This window comes from Lithobates pipiens, unplaced genomic scaffold (assembly GCF_037356315.1).
Source record: "Lithobates pipiens isolate NorthernLeopardFrog02 unplaced genomic scaffold, aLitPip1_a1.2 Scaffold_30, whole genome shotgun sequence".
In the NCBI taxonomy this organism is placed as follows: domain Eukaryota; kingdom Metazoa; phylum Chordata; class Amphibia; order Anura; family Ranidae; genus Lithobates; species Lithobates pipiens.
Window position 1 is genome coordinate 118,876,595 of NW_027507791.1, and position 24,534 is coordinate 118,901,128.

Sequence of the window (24,534 nt, forward strand, 5' to 3'; positions counted from 1 at the left end):
GTTCTCTGCTTCCATGTCCAGGGCACGATACGAGATGATTTTGCGGTTTATGCACTTCAGCGACAATGAACTCTGTCGTCCTCGTGGAGACCCTGAATACGATCGGCTCTACAAAATTCGGCCCCTCATAAACCACTTCAACCAACGTTTTGCAGACTTGTTTACTCCCGATCAAGTTGTCTGCGTTGATGAGTCCCTGATTAAGTTTTCTGGTCGCTTGTCATTCAAACAATACGTCCCCAACAAGCGTTCCAGATACGGGTTCAAGATGTATAAGCTCTGTGACAGGGCCACAGGCTATACACGTAGTTTCATGGTTTATGAGGGTAAAGATAGTCACGTAGAGCCGGAGAACTGCCCTGACTACATAGGAAGCGCTGGCAAGATAGTGTGGGACATGGTGTCACCCTTATTCGGAAAGGGGTACCACTTGTACGTGGACAATTATTACACAAGCGTGCCACTGTTTAGTCACTTGTTTGATCAGCAGATTGGAGCATGTGGCACCGTGCGACCTAATCGCCGGGGCTTTCCCCAGCGGCTTGTAGAGTCCCGTCTTAGGCTGGGGGAGAGAGCCTGCTTGCGCAGTAATAATTTGCTCGCTATGAAGTGGAGGGATAATAAGAATGTTTTCGTTCTTACCTCCCTTCATGCAGACACAACGGTCCAAATTCCTACGGCGACTGGTATTGTGGAGAAACCCCTCTGTGTCCACAAAACCTTAACATGGGAGGGGTGGACCTCAATGACCAGTTGTTGGCGCCGTATCTAGTTGCCCGTAAGGCCAGACGCTGGTACAAAAAAGTGTCTGTTTATTTATTCCAATTGGCTATACTGAATGCTTATGTACTACACAAAGCTTCAGGACGGACTGGATCCTTCCTTAAATTCCAGGAGGATATCGTCAGAGCCCTTCTGTATCCAGACGGTGCTCCACCTCACCTTCCCCTACCAGATGCAGTAAGCCGGCTGCATGAGAGGCATTATTCTTATGTCATCCCGAGTACCCCTACCCAACGAGCCCCCCAAAGAAAATGTCGTGTCTGCAGAAAGCGCGGATATAGGCGTGACACCCGCAGGGGCGTAACTAGAAATCACAGGGCCCCATAGCAAAATGTTGTATGGGCCCCCCCCCCCCCCCCCATCAAAAAAAAAAAAAAATGAACTAATGCCATTGAACAACAGACTACCACACCCATGTGGCACAGTACCCAGGCAACAGCTTATATTAATTTTGAACAACAAAGTATGCACTATACTGTATGCAGCCCCTGAAGGGAACACATTGCAGACCTCCAGGCCTTCTAACCAATTTCTGTTCTGTTATATAAAATGAAATAGTTCAACTCACCATAATGCAAAATCAGTGGGATCCCTGAGCGTGTCACTTGCCATCATCGCCTGCCACCAGATGCAGATTGTAACTTGTCACAGGTTGCGGAATGTCACCTACCACATGTTGCAGATTGTCCACTTGCCACATCCCAGATTGTCACTTGCCAAGATAGATAAGTCACACATTATGCCACACATTATGGATTGTCACTTGCCACGTCCTGGATTGTCACTTGCCACGTCACTTGCTAAACATTATGGATTGTCACTTGCCACGTCCTGGATTGTCACTTGCCACACATTATGGATTGTCACTTGCCACGTCCTGGATTGTCACTTGCCACATCACTTGCCACACATTATGGATTGTCACTTGCCACATCACTTGCCACACATTATGGATTGTCACTTGCCACGTCCTGGATTGTCACTTGCCACACATTAAGGATTGTCACTTGTCACATCACCTGCTACATGTTGCGGATTGTCCACTTGCCACATTGCCTGCCACCAGATGCAGATTGTCACTTGTCACACGTTGCAGAATGTCACCTGCCACATGTTGTGGATTGTCCACTTGCCACATCCCGGATTGTCACTTGCCACGTTACCTGCCACACATTACGGATTGTCACTTGCCACGTCCTAGATTGTCACTTGCCACGTCCCGGGTTGTCACTTGCCACGTCACCTGCCACACATTACGGATTGTCACTTGCCACATCACCTGCCACACATTACGGAATGTCACTTGCCACGTCACGGATTTTCACTTGCTACGTCCCCTGCCACATGTTACGGATTGTCACTTGCCACATCCAGGTTGTCACTTGCCACGTCACCTGCCACACATTACGGATTGTCACTTGCCACGTCATTACAGATTGTCACTTGCCACATCCTAGATTGTCACTTGCCATACATTATGGATTGTCACTTGCACGTCCCGGGTTGTCACTTGCCACGTCACCTGCCACACATTACGGATTGACACTTGTCACGTCACGGATTTTCACTTGCCACGTCACCTGCCACATGTTATGGATTGTCACTTGCCACATCCAGGTTGTCACTTGCCATGTCACCTGCCACACGTTATGGATTATCACTTGCCACGTCCCGGGTTGTCACTTGCCACCTCGCCTGCCACACATTATGGATTGTCATTTGCCACGTCATGGATTTTCACTTGCCACGTCACCTGCCACACGTTACGGATTGTCACTTGCCACGTCGCCTGCCACACATTATGGATTGTCACTTGCTCTGCCACTTTCCTGCTGTGTCACTGAGTCAGGCAGCAGATTATCAGTCAGACAGCAGAGAGATAATGTCAGCTCTCTGCTTCCTGGCTGCCTGCCCAGTGAGGGGGGAACTGCACTGCAGGGATGCAGGGCGGTCAGAGATGATGTCATCTCTATGCTCCCCGCCTGTCAGCTCCCTGATTGGCCAGCCCACTCTCTCACCAGCGAACTGGCCACTCTCATCCGCCTCCCACGGATCCTCTGACCGCCCGCTCTCACTCACTGAGCCGCCTGTGGACCACCCGCGGAGCCGCGGACTACCCGCGGAGCCGCCCGCGGACCCCCCGCGGAGCCGCGGACTACCCGCGGAGCCGCCCGCGGACCACCCGCGGAGCCGCGGACTACCCGCGGAGCCGCCCGCGGACCACCCGCGGAGCCGCCGGCTATCTCCCGCGGAGCCGTGGCGCCTGTCCTCACCGGGCCCCACTTGACTGCGGGCCCCATAGCGCCCGCATGTGTTGCTACGGCGGTAGTTCCGCCACTGGACACCCGTCATTATTGTCCCCGCTGTCCTGACAATCCTGGTCTTTGCATTGGTGAATGTTTTGAACGCTACCATTCACTAGTTGAGTATTAGCGTAGGGTACAGCATTGCACAGGCTAGGCACACGTTCACAGGGTTTCCCAAGATGCCATCGCATTTTGAGAGACCCAAACCGCTGGAACCGTTACAACAGAAGTGTTAAAGTTACATAAAAAAGTGTTTAAAAAAAACAAAAAAAAGTAAAAAAAAAAAACAAAACAAAAAAAAATATTTAAAAAAATAAAATAAATAGTTGTCATTTTATTGTTCTCTCTCTCTCTATTCTCTCTCTATTGTTCTGCTCCTTTGTACTGTATTCTATTCTGCAATGTTTTATTGTTAACCATTTTTTGTTTTCAGGTACGCCATTCAGCTGTAGCGTGGATTTATTTATCTTGACAGCAACAGCGTTTGCTCCCACGATACGTAAAGCCACGACTCCAGCGCTGTCGGAGGTGATTTCACCACCACAGTTAAAAAAGAGCATATATGCCGAAGCATGGGGGCATAAGGGGTGGAGGAGCGATCTGCTCCTACCTTTTGCGGGAGGATGCCCCCATGCTTCGGCATATATATATATATTAGGCACAGATTGTGTTAAATGTGTTATTTTTTGCTATTTTTTTTTGTATTTGCTTTGCAGGTATGGTACGTCTTACTGTTATACTGTAATGTTACTTTGTTTTATTGTTAACCATCATTTGCTTAGCAGGTACGCCATTCAGTTGCAGCGCGGATTTATTTATCTTGACAGCAACAGCGTTTGCTCCCACGATACATAAAGCCGCGACTCCAGCACTGTCGGGGGTGATTTCACCACCACAGTTAAAAAAGAGCATATATGCCGAAGCATGGGGGCATAAGGGGTGGAGGAGCGATCTGCTCCTACCTTTTGCGGGAGGATGCCCCCATGCTTCGGCATATATAAATGGTGCATGTATGCCCACCATTAAAAGTGGGTGGATGAAGGGTGGTATCTAATGGTGGGCATACCCACCGATCAATATTTTTTTTTCGTTCAGCCCACAGGCTGCATGAAAAAAAAATTACAATATATACATTATTTTTTTTTTTTTTTGCACAAAGTTGTCATTAAATGATATATTGCTCAAACATGCCATGGTTATATGTAAAATTACACCCCAAAATACATTCTGTTGCTTCTCCTGAGTACGGGGATACCACAAGTGTGGGACCTTTTGGGAGCCTAACCGCGTACGGTACCCCAAAATACAAGCACCACCTTCAGGATTTCTAAGGGTGTAAATTTTTGATTTCATTCCTCACTGCTATCACAGTTTCGGAGGCCATGGAATGCCCAGATAGCACAAAATCCCCCCAAGTGACCCCATTTTGGAAAGGAGACAGCCCAAGCTATTTGCCGAGAGGTATGGTTAGTATTTTGCAGACCTTCATTTTTGTCACAAAGTTTTGAAAATTGAAAAAAAGAAAAAATATATACATTATTTTTTTTTTCTTCATTTTCAAAAACAAATGAAAGCTGCAAAATACTCACCATGCCTCTCGGCAAATAGCTTGGGGTGTCTACTTTCCAAAATGGGGTCATTTTGGGGGGTTTTGTGCTATTTTGGCATTTTATAGCCTTCAAAACTGTGATAGGTAGTGAGGTGTGAAATCGGTTCTTGGTTTTCGGGGCCCCGTACGCGACTAGGCTCCCAAAAAGTCCCACACATGTGGTATCCCCGTACTCAGGAGAAACAGCAGAATTTATTTTGGGGTGTCATTTCACATATGCCCCTGGCATGTGTGAGCAATATATCATTTAGTGACAACTTTGTGAAAAAAAAAAAAAAAAAGTTTGTAATTTTCCCGCAACTTGTGGCAAAATATAAAATATTCCATGGACTCAACATGCCTCTCAGCAAATAGCTTGGGGTGTCTACTTTCTAAAATGGGGTCATTTGTGGGGGTTTTGTGCCATCTTGGCATTTTATGGCCTTCAAAACTGTAATAGGTAGTGAGGCGTGAAATCAAAAATTTACGCCCTTAGAAAGCCTGAAGGTGGTTCTTGGCTTTCGGGGCCCCGTACGCAGCTAGGCTCCCAAAAAATCCCACACATGTGGTATCCCCGTACTCAGGAGAAGCAGCAGAATTTATTTTGGGGTGTCATTTCACATATGCCCATGGCATGCGTGAGCAATATATCATTTAGTGACAACTTTGTGAAAAAAAAAAAAAAAAAAGTTTGTAATTTTCCCGCAACTTGTGGCAAAATATAAAATATTCCATGGACTCAACATGCCTCTCAGCAAATAGCTTGGGGTGTCTACTTTCTAAAATGGGGTCATTTGGGGGCGTTTTGTGCCATCTTGGCATTTTATGGCCTTCAAAACTGTAATAGGTAGTCAGGCGTGAAATGAAAAATTTACGCCCTTAGAAAGCCTGAAGGCGGTGCTTGGTTTTCGGGGCCCCGTACGCAGCTAGGCTCCCAAAAAATCCCACACATGGGGTATCCCCATACTCAGGAGAAGCAGCAGAATTTATTTTGGGGTGTCATTTCACATATGCCCATGGCATGCGTGAGCAATATATCATTTAGTGACAATTTTGTGGAAAAAAAAAAAGTTTGTAATTTTCCCGCAACTTGTGGCAAAATATAAAATATTCCATGGACTCAACATGCCTCTCAGCAAATAGCTTGGGGTGTCTACTTTCTAAAATGGGGTCATTTGTGGGGGTTTTGTGCCATCTTGGCATTTTATGGCCTTCAAAACTGTAATAGGTTTTGAGGCGTGAAATCAAAAATGTACGCCCTTAGAAAGCCTGAAGGCGGTTCTTGGCTTTCGGGGCCCCGTACGCAGCTAGGCTCCCAAAAAATCCCACACATGTGGTATCCCCGTACTCAGGAGAAGCAGCAGAATTTATTTTGGGGTGTCATTTCACATATGCCCATGGCATGCGTGAGCAATATATCATTTAGTGACAACTTTGTGAAAAAAAAAAAAAGTTTGTAATTTTCCCGCAACTTGTGGCAAAATATAAAATATTCCATGGACTCAACATGCCTCTCAGCAAATAGCTTGGGGTGTCTACTTTCTAAAATGGGGTCATTTGGGGGGGTTTTGTGCCATCTTGGCATTTTATGGCCTTCAAAACTGTAATAAGTAGTCAGGCGTGAAATGAAAAATTTACGCCCTTAGAAAGCCTGAAGGCGGTGCTTGGTTTTCGGGGCCCCGTACGCAGCTAGGCTCCCAAAAAATCCCACACATGGGGTATCCCCATACTCAGGAGAAGCAGCAGAATTTATTTTGGGGTGTCATTTCACATATGCCCATGGCATGCGTGAGCAATATATCATTTAGTGACAATTTTGTGGAAAAAAAAAAAGTTTGTAATTTTCCCGCAACTTGTGGCAAAATATAAAATATTCCATGGACTCAACATGCCTCTCAGCAAATAGCTTGGGGTGTCTACTTTCTAAAATGGGGTCATTTGGGGGGCGTGACCGGAAGTTGAGGTGGACGGACGTGCCTTTGCTGAGCTCCGCCGAGGCCTCTCAGCATCTTCGTCCATCCTTGTCCACCGCCAGACCCTACATCCAGCCGGGGGAACATCTGAGCTCCGGACGGAGCCGTTATTTTCGGCCGCTCCGACGCCGAAATTGATCCCGGGGCTGCGGGCGGCGAGACAGGCCGGTCTCCGCCGCCATCTTGCGGCCTACTCCACACCTGGAGACCTCCGGACGGCAGCTTTCGGGACGCATCCCGAGCCGGATCCCACGGCGCCACTCACCACTGGGCCCACAGGACTCCCCCGCCTGGGACAGGGGACTGATGATCGCCCGTCGGAGGTCAGGAGAGGATCCAGCACTACACCCTGAGAGGTGAGACCCGGCGGCCATCTTGGTACACCCGAGGCCTACAGCAGCTCTCTTGCAAACCCCCTCTGGCAGCTGTCTCGCAAATCCTTTTAGGGAGGACACTGTCCCCAATCTCAGTACAGCCTGCCCCCCACTGGATAGCTGTCGGACCGAACGCCTCTCTAAGTCCTGCACAAGCTCTAGGCCCCACCAGCGGCCATCTTGGTGCACCCAGTTCCTCCTTCTACCATCCTGAGGCCCACATCTCTCCAATCTGCACCCTGTTTTGTGCCTGGACTCTCCCTGTAACCCATTAGTGCAGTGTTTTCTGGACTCTATCACCGGACTGTCTGCCGCGGATGCGGCCTGGTGAGGCCTAACGAGGCCCAGTGAAGCCTGCCAGTTACCACACCTTCCTGCACCAGCGCCTGGCAGGGGGCCTACTTACTGGAACCTGGACACTACAGCTGCCATCTCATCCCCCCACACTCCAAGATCCCTAGACAGCTGAAGTAGAGGCGGTGATTGTGAGCTCCACGGACTGCAGGTGAGGCACTGTCTTAGCCCAGGGGGCCCTTGCTTTCCCCAGGCCTCACCCTGCTGGGTTCTGGACACTCTCCCCATCCCCACGGCTCCACGGCCCTCTCCCCGACCCGGCCTCCTCCTGGGTTCAGGCTCTCCACAGCCTGACTACCGCCCTAGTGGGTTAGAGCTCCGGCTAAGGCCCCTTCTCCAGGCTACACCTGGCTTGGCCTCCATCATCTTCGCTAGGAGTCTCCGTGGACCATTCCAGGAGCCCCCCCCCCCCCTGATCGGGGTGAAATTGTTTGACCATCAAGGCGGACAGCTACGGTCAGTTCACGGGAGTCATCTATTCACCAGTCAGCTCTCCCTACACGGCCTCTTCAACAAGCCCCTAAAGAGACATACCCCCCTTCTCCTGAGACTTTCATAATTTCAGTTGTTGGAATCAGCGCAAACTAGCAGAACTCATGGGCGACTAACAACGCTGACACCATGTCTTAGTATGGCTTAATATACCGCTCCTTTCCTAAGGGACCCTGCACCGCTTCATAAGCTCTCACATACACAGGGTCATTATCAGCTGCCCCCCGGACCCCTCCGGATACTACATGGGCAAAGTTGGTTTTCAAAAGAATATATATCAAGGCTTTATCCCGCCATCGACCTCCCGTCCTGCACACGTCATGGAGCGATACCTACACAGATCGCAATCTCCAGCCTTACACACGTTGGCAGAACCACTAGAGGCCATCGACCCCCTGCCCTCCACACCTAGTTCTCTTCACAAAGGTGGCTCTACCCAGCAAACAAATCCTGCCGAAGCAATTACGGTAACGGTCCTGGATCTGAAACTACAGACACTCCTACAGGATTTGACACGCAATATAGCTACAGAGGTTGGAAAGCTTGCTCGGGAGCTTAGGGGAGAGATCGACCAGCTTGGAGAGCGTACTGCCACTTTGGAATCTAAATTTGATGAGAATGTGCAATACATGCACGTATTGGAGGACGAAAACGCATTTCTTAAACACACAGTCTCCCAAATACAACTACAACAAGAAGATTTGGAAAATAGAGAACGTCGCTCAAACGTGAGGATTCGTGGAGTCCCTGAAACAGTCAGTGATAAGGAGTTGCGGGTATACTTGCTTGATCTGTTTGTCACTCTGGCTCCGCACATACCAGATATCGATTGGCGTCTAGACAGAGCCCATAGATCTTTGGCCCCTAAACCTCCTCCTGGATCCAATCCAAGGGACATTATAGTCCGTTTCCACTATTATGACAGCAAGGAAGCTTTAACTGCAGCCACACGCAATAAAAATCGCATCGATTTCAAAGGCTCTAAGATCCAGATCTTCAGCGACCTTTCTCCCATCACCTTGGCCAAAAGGCGCAACCTCCGACCAATCACTGCACACCTCCAACTACACCAAATCCCCTACAGATGGGGTTTCCCTTTCCGGCTGTCAGCATCCAAAGATGGCACACAATACTCTATCAGAGAATTGCATGAATGTGAGGCCTTCATTCGCAATTTGGGCCTCCCACCTGTCCCGGAAGAGGACCTCCAACTCCCCCCGCCCGCTCTGGCCCCCAAACCTCTCCAAGCCCCTACGGCAATTTGGACCCCAGTCCGTCGGAGACATCAGAGAGGCTTCTCCACACCGCAACGCCCCAACGTGCCTAAACAACCTGCCTGAAGTTCCGGCGCCTGTCCGAATTGCACCTCCTTACCCTTGGTTTCCAGGAACCTATCGGACCTCTTCAGGAACTCTTCGGGGAACATCCCCCTAACTTTAAATCTCTCCCATTTCTGTAGTGCTCAACGAGCCTCCTCCCCCCCCCCCCCCCCCGCGGGGCCCCTCCAGCTGGTATTGTACTCCCAGTCGATGGTGGTATGTCTGACCACTGTTCAAATGTTAAGAGTCCGAGGTTAATTATTCTTTGCGGGAGCGGTACATAGTTTACCACTCCAAATGTTTGTTATGTCCCTTTATAGGTCCAAGGTATTCTGCCTTGGCTCCCTGAAGATTTTATATCCTTCAGGCTTTCAAGATACATGTTTTATGTTTTTTGTTTTTTGTCTCTTCATTTTTGTCTCTCTATATTTTACTCAGGTTATTTTTTTCAATTTTTCAAAGTTTTTACCAGGTCCTTTTTTGACCTGTCCTGGTTCTTACATGTCGCTGCAGGTTGTAAACTTGACATACAATTTTATGTTACTAGGAAATGCTGATGTGTATATGCCTCTTCCAGACCTCCTTAGATCAGAGCACTCCAACCACATGTACCAGATTCCAATATCATCTGCTAATTATTCCATGAATGTATTATGGCTCTAAAAATATTTTCCTGTAATGTTAAGGGCTTGAATTCCTTAAGAAAACGCTGGCTAGCCCTGCGGGAATTCAAATCCTCAGGGGCTGATGTGATAATGGTTCAGGAGACGCACTTCCGCCCGGAGGGCTCATTTAAATTTGCCTCCAAGCTGTACCCTACTGTTTTTATGGCCTCCAGCCCATCTGGGAAGGCTGGAGTAGCCATTTTGATTAAACGTTCATGCCCTATACGGATCCTTGCTTCGATCCTAGATCCCCAAGGTCGGTTTATACTCCTGAACTGTTCTCACCTGAACACCTCCTTTACCTTAACTAATATTTATGCCCCTAATACGGGACAAATTGGCTTCCTCACTAGAGTATTGGATCGGCTGCGCTCCTTCTCTCAGCCTTTCGCAATCATAGGCGGGGATTTCAACATGTGTATGTCCCCTGGTAGAGATAGATTAGCACTCTCTCAACAAACCCCGTCCCTCCAAACTCTTAAACTGTCCACCTCCTTTCGCAAACTAATCCGCTCCCACAATCTCTTTGATGCATGGAGAGTGAAACATCCCACCCATCGCCAATACACCTTTTTCTCCCCCCCACATAAATTGTATTCCCGACTGGACCACTTTCTAATAACTGCGCCCTTGCTACCCAATGTGGTATCTTCTGAAATAGAGCCTATCACGTGGTCTGATCATGCTCCCATCACTCTCAATGTGACGCCCCATAACGCATCACCTAAAACTTGCCACTGGAGACTGAATGAGTCTTTATTGCGACATGCTGAAACCAAAGATAGACTGCTCAAGAGATTGGAGGAGTTTTTCCATCTCAATGTAGGCTCCATTTCAGATATATCTACTGTGTGGGAGGCCCACAAGGCAGTTTTTAGGGGGGAATGCATCTCAGCTGGCTCACGTCTGAAGCGGGACTCTGTTAGGCTGAGGGTGGAGCTTGTGGCCCAGCTGCAGGTCGCGGAGGCGCGGTTACTCCGCTCCCCTACGGTAGATCGCTTGCGTGCAGTGACTACTATTCGCAACCACATTAAGGCTATAGACGCAAAAGACATTTCAAAATCAATGTTATGGTCTAAGCGAAAGTTCTATGAGTTTGCAGACAAACCACATAGGATGCTTGTCCACAAACTTAAGCCCCGGCCCTTTTTATCCATTCCTGATTATATAATGCAATCAGACGGTACACCAACGCACTGCCCTCAGACCATGTCCGGAGTATTCAGAGAATATTATAACAAACTTTACAACTGCCTGAACACGGGCACACAGGATCAGTTCCCACAAGACAGGTTGGACTCCTTCCTATCATCTATTCACCTCCCTAAACTCTCACCAGAGCAACGTTCCTCCTTAAACCAACCTATCTCCAATGACGAACTAGTTGACGTAATTAAACATCTCCCCACACATAAGGCCCCAGGACCAGATGGCCTTCCATACTCCTATTATAAGACGTTCCTAGAATCCCTGTCCCCACACCTGCTGACCCTATTCTCCTCACTGCTCCAGGGCACAATACCACACCCCTCGTTCCTACATGCAGTCATAACCACTATCCCTAAACCAGATAAGGATCCTTCCCTCCCTGACAATTATCGTCCCATAGCCTTATTGAACTCTGATTACAAAATCTTTACCAAGATTCTAGCGAACAGGCTCTCTCTACTGCTGCCAGCGTTGATCCATAGAGATCAGGTGGGTTTCGTTCCCACAAGACATGCGGGGGACAATACCCGCCGCACAATTGACCTTATAGACCTGCTTACTAAAACTAAAAACCCCGCTTTGATACTCAGTTTAGATGCCCAAAAGGCATTTGACCGCCTTAGCTGGCCATTTATGTTTGCGATACTAAACCACTTTGGATTTTCAGGCCCCTTTATTCACGCCCTCCAAGCCCTATACTCGAAGCCCACCTCCCAGGTACAACTCTCCTCCCATCTGTCCCGTCCGTTTTCCCTTAGCAACGGTACGAGACAGGGTTGCCCTCTATCGCCATTGCTCTTTATCCTCAGTCTGGAACCCCTAGCTGCGGCTATACGGGAATGTTCAGATATTAAAGGAGTCTGCCTCCGCAACGCAGAATATAAAATATCCTTATTCGCGGACGATGTCCTCCTAACTCTCACCCACCCGCACACATCCCTACCACACCTTCACCACCTACTATCCACTTTTGGTAGCCTCTCGGGTTTCAAAATTAATGATACTAAAACCGAAGCATTACCTGTAAACATAACCCCGTCCCTCTTATCTTCGCTTCAAAGTAAGTATAATTACCACTGGTGTCCTCACTCACTTAAATACCTGGGGGTTCGCATTACTGCTTCCTATGATACTTTATATAAGGCCAATTTCCCCCCCCTGTTCTCAGAAATTAATCGCTTGCTGACATACTGGACATCTCTCCCCCTATCCCTGTTGGGCCGAATCAATGTCCTTAAAATGTCTATCCTCCCTAAGTTATTATATTTGTTTGAAACTCTACCTGTGGCTATCCCTATGTCACAGTTGAAATCCCTTCAAAGGAGAAGCCTCCGTTTTGTTTGGAATAACGCTTCCCACAGGTTAGCGGGGACAGTGGTCCTGGCTCGGAGGAATAGGGGGGGGCTCGGAGGCCCAGATTTCATTAAATACTATTATGCCACACACCTGAGAGTTCTTACCTCCTGGACCTCCCGGAAGGCCCCAAATAGATGGTCAGAAATAGAAATGAGTGTTACAGCCCCGGTACATCCTTGCTATATGCTTTGGCCTTCTACTGCCCTTCATATGCCCCAATTACGGCACATATGCCTAGCTCCCATGTTGTTCACGTTGAATATCTGGAAAAGGTGCAATGACCGCTTTTCCCTATCCTCACCGTGTCCACCGCTTTTAAATATCCTATTTAACCCAGACATCCCAGATAGCCTGTCCTATGATCGTATGCTACCATGGACCCAAGCGGGACTCTTTCAACTCCGACACTTTGTTAACCCGGCGACACGCCATTTATTGACTTTTCCCACCTTGCAAAAGCAACACCAGATCCCCCAAAGGCTTCTACATTCATACTTACAGATCAGACACTTTTTCTCTATCAGGTCCCCCTCTCTGACTCTGGACAAACCCACAGACTTTGAGAGCCTATGTGCTAAGGGTCCTTACGAACCCAGACTGATCTCTACTATTTACACGATATTACATGACGCCATACCTATGACGGTGAACACCCACCACTACATGAGGAAATGGTCTCAGATTCTACAACACGATATTTCCCTGGTGGACTGGGGGAACATATGGGAGCACACTTCCAGAATATCTCGGTGTGTGACCCACAAGGAAACTGCTTACAAAGTTCTAATGCACTGGTATAGGACTCCAGATATTCTACATGCCCGTAACAGGTTAATTTCGAAACAATGCTGGAGATGTGGTGGGGAAGTCGGCTCTCACTACCATATTTTTTGGGACTGCCCCCTAGTCCACCAGTTCTGGCTCCAAGTCCAAAATCTGTTAGAAAAACTGGCTGGCACTCCTATTCCCCTGACGCCCATACATTATCTGCTAGGCCTCCCTTTCTCTGGTATTTCTAAGGCCTTGCGCAGATTGTTGTCCTTTATCTTATTGGCTGCTAAAAGGGTCATACCCAGGTTATGGTTGTCCACTTCTCCACCTACACTTCCGCAATTGATCACCACTGTAGCTGACATACGCAGAATGGAACACTTGACGGCCGTAGTGGAGGATAAGATGCAGAAATTTTCTAAAATTTGGTCAACATGGGATGAGTCTACATATGGTTCTGATGGGATTGCTCCTACTTAGATAAACCTGGATACATACATGTCCCCGAGAGAAGGTCTGAAATCTATTTTTTATTTTTTCCTTAAAGCTCTCTTTGATGTTACATAGTCTGTTTACAGATTCTGTCTATAACCCCCTTAAAGATACGGTGGAAGATCACTACTTTAATCACATCGCTATGCCTTTATATGTTTAGATTTTGTATGCCTTGTAATCAAAGTATACCTGCATTCTTGATACGTTAATATTCATATCTCATGTATATTTTCTTCTGTATGATGTTGAAAATTTAAAATAAACAATTACAAAAAAAAAAATGGGGTCATTTGTGGGGGTTTTGTGCCATCTTGGCATTTTATGGCCTTCAAAACTGTAATAGGTTTTGAGGCGTGAAATCAAAAATTTACGCCCTTAGAAAGCCTGAAGGCGGTTCTTGGCTTTCGGGGCCCCGTACGCAGCTAGGCTCCCAAAAAATCCCACACATGTGGTATCCCCGTACTCAGGAGAAGCAGCAGAATTTATTTTGGGGTGTCATTTCACATATGCCCATGGAATGCGTGAGCAATATATCATTTAGTGACAACTTTGTGAAAAAAAAAAAAAAAAAAGTTTGTAATTTTCCCGCAACTTGTGGCAAAATATAAAATATTCCATGGACTCAACATGCCTCTCAGCAAATAGCTTGGGGTGTCTACTTTCTAAAATGGGGTCATTTGGGGGGGTTTTGTGCCATCTTGGCATTTTATGGCCTTCAAAACTGTAATAGGTAGTCAGGCGTGAAATGAAAAATTTACGCCCTTAGAAAGCCTGAAGGCGGTGCTTGGTTTTCGGGGCCCCGTACGCAGCTAGGCTCCCAAAAAATCCCACACATGGGGTATCCCCATACTCAGGAGAAGCAGCAGAATTTATTTTGGGGTGTCATTTCACATATGCCCATGGCATGCGTGAGCAATATATCATTTAGTGACAATTTTGTGGAAAAAAAAAAAGTTTGTAATTTTCCCGCAACTTGTGGCAAAATATAAAATATTCCATGGACTCAACATGCCTCTCAGCAAATAGCTTGGGGTGTCTACTTTCTAAAATGGGGTCATTTGTGGGGGTTTTGTGCCATCTTGGCATTTTATGGCCTTCAAAACTGTGATAGGTAGTGAGGAGTAAAATGACATATGTATGCCCTTAGAAATCCTGAAGGCGGTGCTTGGCTTTCGGGGCCCCGTACGCGGCTAGGCTTCCAAAAAGTCGACCACATGTGGTATCCCCGTACTCAGGAGAAGCAGCAGAATGTATTTTGGGGTACAATTCCACATATAACCATGGCATGTGTGAGCAATATATCATTTAGTGACAACTTTGTGTAAAAAATATATATATATTTTTTTTGTCATTATTCAATCGCTTGCGGCAAAAAAATAAAATATTCAATGGGCTCAACATGCCTCTTATCAATTTCCTTAGGGTGTCTACTTTCCAAAATGAGGTCATTTGGGGGGGTTTTGTACTGCCCTGCCATTTTAGCACCTCAAGAAATGAGATAGGCAGTCATAAACTAAAAGCTGCGTAAATTCCAGAAAATGTACCTTAGTTTGTAGATGTGACAACTTTTGCGCAAACCAATAAATATACAGTTATTGACTTTTTTTTTACCAAAGACATGTGGCTGAATACATTTTGGCCTAAATGTATGACTAAAATTGAGTTTATTGGATTTTTCTAATAACAAAAAGTAGAAAATATCATTTTTTTTCAAAATTTGCGGTCTTTTTACGTTTATATCGCAAAAAATAAAAATCGCAGAGTCAGTCAAATACCTTTAAAAGAAAGCTCTATTTGTGGGAAGAAAAGGATGCAAATTTCGTTTGGGTACAACATTGCATGACCGCGCAATTACCAGTTAAAGCAGCGCAGTGCCAAATTGTAAAAAGACCTCTGGTCATTTACCAGCAAAATGGTCCGGTCTGAAAGTGGTTAAAATAAATGTTATACTTATGTTGGCCAAGAATGTTTGTGTCTAATTTGCTTGCAATGTAAAATGTTAAAGAAGGTCAGGGGCAGAGTTTCACGCATGCGCAGTGTATCTAAAGCATAACACGTGTGCATCGTGTGTAGGATCTGTGAGCGGAGGACAGAATAGCGTAAGCGCCGATCGTGCAAATGAAGATACCAGTTTAACTTGGGGCATCAGTGGTTAGTGGCCTATACTGCTTATAGATTGAGGCCTATATTGGGACAAAATTAGGAGAGTTTAGCCTGACATTAGGGTTTGCCTTGTGTTGTGTCTTGCAGAGAAAATGGATACATTTAATGACCATGACTTCCTCCCCAACTTCATTGATAAGTACAGAGAGATTCCCTGTCTGTAGCAAGTGAAAAAACTATTTTATAACAATAAAATAAAGAGGAAGGCAGCGCTGGATCAACTGTTGGAATTGGCGAAGCCAGTGATTCCCACGGCAGACATCAACTATTTGAAGTGAAAAATTGGTGGCCTGAGAAGCACATATAATAGGGAGCGCAAAGAAGTCCAGGATTCCATGAGATCAGGAGCAGCAGCAGATGACATATGTCCCCAGACTCTGGTACTATGACAGACTGTGGTATTTGTCAGACCAGAGTGAACCCAGGCCATCACTCTCAACCCTTCCTTCTATACTTCCTTCCACCTCAGATGAGGCTTCTGATGTACAACCTGGGCCTTCCACCCAGGAAGATGTGGAGGAGCCCAGCTTGAGCCAGGTATAGCATTGTTCAACATATTTCTTGTCAAAAAATGTATGATGTTAACTAGATGTTATTATTGATCACTAATTTCTGATTTAACAAAGTGGTTTACATATCAATAGACAGAAGTAGCCAGAAAGGATTGGGACAAGAATGCAAAATGTTGGGGTCAGAATGATAGTCTTCTCGATTTGTTCACATTCAATTTGCAACAGTCATGAGCTCACAATTGTGTGTGATTGAAGACCAAAAAACTAAAACTATGTACCATTTTCATACACAGGAATGTCTCAGCCAGCAGGAGGGCATGTAAAGTGGCAGCCAGGAGGTGGCTGTGGAAAGCGGCAGCCAGGAGGTGGCTGTGGAAAGTGGCAGCCAGGAGGTGGCTGTGCCCAGTAGCCTGACCGAATCCAAGGTTCCTCTCCTCCACCTTTAAACCAAAAGAACCAGGAAGGTGAAGCGGTGGGTGGGCGGCACAGTGGTGTAGTGGTTAGCACTCTCACCTAGCAGTAAGAAGGGTTGCTGGTTCAAATCCCAACCACAACACTACCTGCCTGGAGTTTGCATGTTCTCCCTGTGCCTGCGTGGGTTTCCTCTGGGTACTCCAGTTTCCTCCCACAATCCAAAGACATGCAGGTAGGTTAATTGGCTTCTGTCCAAAATTGGCCCTAGTATATGAATGGGGACCTTGGATTGTGGGCGCCTTGAAGGTAGGGACCAATGTGAGTGTGCAATGTACAGGGATAGGGTCCATTGTTGACACTCACTCAGGTTGAACTGGATGGACTGGTGTCTTTATTCAACCTCACTAACTATGTACTATGAACTATGAAGAACCTGGAGGAGTCAGCAACTAATTTGATTTGCCAGGCTACTGCGGTACTCACAATAACCCCTAGTGTCCAGGAGTCCTTTGAGTTTATGACGGCTAGTGAGATGCAGCTAATGGAGGGCCAACACCTCATCTGTGAGGTCATATTTCAGCCCTAAATAAGCGGGTGAGGGGCCAACTCAGCAATAAAAGCCATGTCTGTGCGTTGGACCATATGACATATGACCACCTCCAGCAACACCACAGCCACAACCTCGAAGGAAGTGTGCAAGGAAGTGTTGAGAGTGATGGCCTGGGTTTGGTCTGATCTGGCAAAAAACACATGCTGTTGTAAGTCCACAGCCTCGGGACATATATGTCATCTGCTGCTATTCCTGATCTCTCGGAGTCCTGGATCGCATTGTGCTCCCTATTAAATTGACTCCTCAGGATACCAATTTTACCTGTCAAATAATTGATGTCTGCCCTGGGGTACAAAGGCTTCACCAAATTCAACAGTTTATCCTCTTTATTTTGTTATGACCCCTAATAAATTTTTTATTTTATTTTTTTTAATACTTGGTTATGTGTTTTACTTCAAAAGGGACAGTTTGTTTGTGGATAGGCAGGTACATTTCAAAAATACAATGTCAAATTAACAAGGGACACCAACACCAACCAACCTCCTTTGAGGTTAACAAATAAAAGATAATAATCGTGATGTGGTAACTTGACACACAAAACGACAAAACATATTACGGAGATCACTATAAAAGAGAAAAAAAAATTCGGGATATCTTGAGATAAAAAAGTAGATCACTATAAAAATAAAAATATTATTCTGGAGATCTGGAGAAAAAAAAAGAGTACTCAGGAGATCACGAGAAATAATAAGAAATCAGTTTGTCAAAACTCTGTGTGGATATCAGCAGCAAGGCAATTTCATTATTCTAGCATTATAAAAAAGAAGAGAATGTGCTGCATTGAAAGATTTCCTCACCTGTTTGAAAGGTGTATGTCATTAAAATTTTGGACAGCAAGGCCAATTCTTGCTTTCATCAAGAGTACCTCTATAGGGTTACGGTGTGAAGGTGCCACCAACACCCAAACAACAATCTTACCTCCCAAGCCATTGCTTACAAAATAAAGGAAGCTTGCAGGGAAAATGTAATTGTTTGGGCTTTATAAATGCAATTATTGCTGCAGCAGCTTCTATACACACTACAGATGTGCCACTTAACACGTGGACTATAGGGGAACCCCCAGGCACTATATTGAAAGGAATTTTTCATTTTTACTTTAAGCATCAATAAATCACTGCTCATTTAAACTTTTAGTAGTACACAAACCCCCATAACCTTTGTATGCCCTATTACTTGCATATGAGCCTTCAAAATGGGCATGATTTTTCAAGTCCGGGTCCCATAGACCAGGGGTCATCAACCCCCGGACCGTGGCCTGCTTGAAGCCAGGCCGCAAAGACTGCACTGTCTGATGAGCTGTTCCATGCTCACAGCGGGGCTGCTATACTGAGGCAAGCGAGCAGAGAGATGAGATCATCTCTAACCACCTGCCTGTGTCGCCGCTCTTCCACACTCACAGCGGGGCTGCTATATTGCTGGAGGTGAGGCGGGGAGCAGAGAGAGGAGATTATCTCTCCCTGCCCACCCGCTTCACTGCTCCTCTGCCGATACAGCACGGCAGAACACCGATACACTGCTGGAGGTGAGGCAGGGGAGCAGAGAGATGAGATAATTTTTCATTACCGGCACCCCCCCCCCCAATTATCACTGTTCTCCCTTACTACCCACTACTCCAGGCTTGCCTCTGAACTAATGTGCACACCTGTGCTGCCACCACTGCAGTGACAACCTTCATGTGGTGGCAGGTGACAATCCACATTTGGTGGCAGGCGATGTGGCAAATGACCCCGAGACGACGTGATATATCAAGAAACGCGTAGGGCGGTGTGACACGCTACTTTTTGCCTCAAACTACCAGCTGGAATAAGGATATATCTTTGGAGAATTGCGTTCGGCCGATGCTTTCCATTGTGACATGCCTTATCTTACAGTAATCTTGTAAGTGGTGTTTTTTATTATTTGATATTTTTAATAAATGGTTTTACACTATTTGGAACGCTTTCTTTCCCTTCTTATGGTGGACCATCCATTTTAAATACATTGGAATCCATTTGAATTGTGGTCTTGGACGAGGGTGGAGTCCTGTTGGAGGATTGAGGAACATATATGGTCTGGCTTGACCCCTTAAAGCGTATCAATTTAGGACGTCTGGTAAGGAGCCAATCTTCATTTCTGGTGGTGGTGCACTATAGCATGCCTTGTGATTTGGAATACGAATCAGAAAGTCAACGTTACTAGATGTGACACGTGGTGTTCTTTTTACAATCCATTGTTCTGGATTTAGTTGAAGGACTATAAAAAAAAAAAAAGGACACACTTAGATCTTTATTTGGTTTGCTTATGTTTTCCGAAGTGTATGTACAGCATATTTTGCACTTTTTTCTGTACAATTTGTAGGTATTAGTGTTATATACATTTTTCTTGCAATTTTTGTGATTCATAACACATGTATTTTGTGACACTATATTATATTTACTGTTTGTTTCTTTATATATAGTCTCTCACATAGGAGGTGAATTTTGAGTTTAACGTATGTATTAGGTGATATCGCACTGTAATCACTATTTGTTTGTATATATAGTCTCCCATATGGGGGACGTACACCCTAATATTAATTTTTAGGGATTGCGATGTTTGAAAAAGACACAAGTCCATCAAGTGTAACCTTTGTGTGTGATTATGTCAGGCTTATATTTTGATAAATAAGCGTTGTCTTACCCCCCCCCCCCCCCCAAAAAAAAAACACAGGCCTTCTTGGAAATAATAATGTTCTCTACCACTTACCTTACTATTTTGAAGACTGCATAGCAAAATGTGTTTCATACATGTATCTAATCTATTTTTTAATTTTATTTAGTTTTGATGAATTGCTTGGATTAATCTCCCCTCGCTTGGAGCGTCAGAACACGTGCTACAGAACTAGTATCCAGCCTGCTGAAAGATTACTGATCACATTAAGATACTTTTCTTCACTGATGTCCTTTGTCATGTGAATTTTGGAGCATGTAATCTAATGTTTTTATAACTCTTCAAACATGTGTAATTCTAAATATATAATCCGACAAAAGTTGGCGTAATAAGGATTTATTCAATTATCCAAGATATATAAAAAAAAAAATATATATATATATATATATATATATATATATATATATATATATATATATATATATAATATATATATATATATATATATATATATATATATATATATATATATATATATATATATATATATATATATATATATATATATATATATATATAAAAAAAATAAAAAATATTTCCCATCATAAATGAACATAGAAAAATGTAAAAAAAAAAAAGAAAATGTCTCTCAAGTAGGCCTCTTAAACTTAGTTTACCAAAAAGGTGTCCTCTTGGTTCTCAACCTTGGACAGACATCATTAATTATAGATTGTGATAGGTTTTGTGAAAGGAGGCTCATTGGAGTAGTGACTGGCAGTGCTGGGAGCAGGCCTAGCCTCACCATGTTGACTTGGCACATACATACCAGGATTTTGGGGGGAGCCTGATTGAAGGAATTGGTGATGGGATGGGATGGGATGGGATAGGGAATGTTACTGTGTGGCACTTCATATCTGGAGATTGCCTTTTCAAAACTTGAAGGATGGGATGGGGGATTATAAAGGTAAGGTAGGTGTTGTTTTTCAGGGTACTGGACCTATCTGAACAATACAAAAGTGTAGCGCTAAAAAAGAAACTAGGTGCACAAATCAGTGACCAAATCTGTCACACCCATGTCTAACCTCATGTGATTCCAATGACATATGTTTTCCTAATTAACAAAGGTTAATATTACACAACTTCAGTGCAAACGTGTATTCACATATATGCAAAGAGTATACAAAAATAAAAATAAATCATTCATGCAAAAACTCGATAGAGTCCTTTTTAAAAGAAAACAATTCAAGTCCCACAGGTGCAGTAGAGAAAAGGGGATGTACACTCCGATCCTCAGGATTATGATATATGAACACCCTTGTGCCAATACCACCACCTTAGCAGATATGGGCTTACCGAATATATCTGACCCAAAAGAACGTATATTCCAAGGGTCAATCACGCTTTTGTTTAGGATAACTGTAGAGCAATCAAACCCACGGGCGCTGGAACACCAAACTCAGTGGGGACATTTCTTCCAAACACCAATGAATACAGAACAGGTTTCCTCCAATCACATAACAGGCCAAACTCCCAAGGGTGGACATATGGGATAAAAAGATGAGGCCATATAGCGTAATTCCATAAAACAATTCAATTTATTAAAAAGGTATCAAACTCACATTTAAGTAGTTGATCAAGCGCTTTAAATATAAAATGGCGGCAGTGGAGTCCTCCCTTTGGAGCTGTGAGCACTTAGACAAGATCATTGTCAAGATCTGCTTACCAGTTCAGTGGGCTGCCAATAGTATAAGTAAGGAGAGGCTGGCCAAAGTAACACACATTATTTATGCATTCAGCTCTCAATGTGGAGAGGTTTACCTGTCCAAAACATCCCCCCACCATACAATTTTTACAATGGACTATCAGATGGGGTGAGGAATCTGCTAAGTCGACCTTATACTTTTGTCTTTAAATACTCATCTCAATAAATGTTATACTTATGTTGGCCAAGAAGGTTTGTGTCTAATCTGCTTGCAATGTTATGTGCAAAAGTACAATTTTTTTTCTTGTTTGACTCCATAGTTTCCTTCCAACCCACAGGAATGGCAGACTGTGGCCTCCCAATTCGACCAGCAGTGAGAATTTCCCAAGTGCGGTGGTGCAATAGATGGAAAGATCATCCCACCCCCCCAACTCGGGGTCATACTACTTTAATTACAAGGGATACAGTAGTATTGTGATGTTGGCGGTGGCGACGTCAAATTATGAGTTATTATATCTGGACGTAGGGAGGAACGGCCATATGTCAGATGGAGGAGTGATTGCACAGATGGAATTTTACAGGCGTCTCCAGAATGGCACCTTGAGGTTGCCACCACCAGCGGATAACGTAGCAGGCCTCCAGTTTGTTTTTGTGGCAGATGAGGCCTTTGCACTGGGGGACCATCTGATGAGGCCATTCCCCACGAGGACCCTGACCCCGGAGCAGAGGGTTTTTAATTACTGGCTGGCCCATGCCAGAAGAATGGTCAAGAATGCCTTTGGCATAATGGCCAGCCAGTTCCGGCTTTTCCAAATGGCCATAAATATGGCCGAATACAAACTCTACCACATCATTATGAGCTGCTGCATTCTTCATAACTTCCTATGGAAGAATGCAGCCATCTGGCCTCAGTTGCTACTGAGGCCGACTTTTCACCAGGTCAAATGGCGGCACTTGAAAGTGGCTGTCCTGGCTAAAAGTATGTGGAGTACTTCGTGAGTAGGGGGGCAATTGATTTACCAGAAAATCTGGAAGCTCTTTATAATTTTTTTAGCAAAATTAAACTCAAATTTTATTTGATTTACTGCTTGTGTTTCTTATCTGTCTACAATGGCCTTTTATTTTTGCCATTTTCTTTAATAGTGCAAACGTAACTTATTTGATACATGAGGTGACAAGCTCTTCTTCATCTAACTATTATTAGGCTTGTGCAATTCGTTTTCGTAACGAATCGTAATTCGGCCGAATTTTGCATCTTTCGGACATTCGGATGCATTCGAATGTCTGAATAAAAAAGTAACGAATAACAACGAATACGAAAGAAATATAACTAATGAATTTGAATGAATTCGACATGATTCAGTAATTCTTTAAAGACCTAATGAAACAAAAGGTCAGCTCAAAGTAAATCTTATAGTCCAATCAGCTAATTAATTTTGTGCCGGAGGATGGATTACTGGCAAAGTGCATTCCTGAGAACTGAGTTAGAAGGGTGTTGTATTGTATTTGAGCCGAGGAGAAGAGACGTTGTCATTGTGTGTGTTAAAAGATTCAATAAACAAACGACTTTCCAAACTACGAATCATTATCACGAATGTCTATACATACATAAATAGCGAATTTCAATGAATACGAACGAATGAATTCGACACTCTGCGAATAATAACGAATTATCCGAAAACGTATTAACGTAACATAACGAATATAACAGAACTAAATTATGCATTTTACGAATGACAACGAAACAAAACTATCCACATCCTCAGGTTGAGTTCCCCTTCTTCAGGAGTGTGGGGTTTCTGGTGTCCTCGAATGTCATGATTCTTTTCTACCCTATGTGAATACAAAAAAGGTATACTTAGCAGACAGATATTTGAGGTTTGAAATAGTAATATGAATCATTGCTTGGAAATGTTGTCCAATTGTCTGTTTTGGCAGAGTTCCAAGTTGAAGACATGATTTTTTTCCCTTTCAAAAAGTGGAATATTTACCTGTTTTGTGTAAGTTTCACACATGGAGAGCCCCCTAGTATCCACTGGAGCACCTGCTTGGGACACCCTAAAAGGGTTGTTATGGTGTCCCACACTAGTGCCCCTGTGTCCAGATGTGTAAACAGCTGCTGAGTGTCCTCTCCTTACACTGAATCAAGTTGTCATATCATTATAATTTCAAACACATCTAGACAACAATGAAATAAACTTTTTAATAAAAATAAGCATGAACAAATGTAGTTAACCTGCATCTGCCAAAAACGTTGTATTAGTGGTCGAACAAACAATGTTTAATACGAACGATTACTGTGCAAACTTGGCATTTTAAACTGTACAACAGTAAAGAAAGGCACATGTACCAGCACAAAAGTACTAATAATAATAATAATAGGAACACACGACAAATACTTACTTTTTTGCAGCACTTTCCTGATCCTTCTATACTGATCCTGCTCCCTCAATTTCAGGCCTGACCAGCGTTTCCTCAATTTCTCTTTGAATTGTCATACCCCAAAGGTCCTGTGTAGACTTCTCACAACTTTATCCATGATATTGGCCTTTCTCACATTAGGGTTTCTGTACGGTCCATGCTTCCCATTATAGTCTGTCCCCTTCAAGATATCCGCCATCTCCACCATCTCTTCAAAGGACATATTTGAGGCCTTATATCTCCTCCTGGATGTGGAACTGCCTTGCTCCAGGCTTTCCTCGTCCACGTCGTTGCTGATAACAGCACACACCTGCTGTGTCTCTGCCATGTGCTCTACCACTGCCCGAAAGAGAAGAGGTGGGGAATACACTAGAAAGAAGAACAGGAGTTTCACGCATG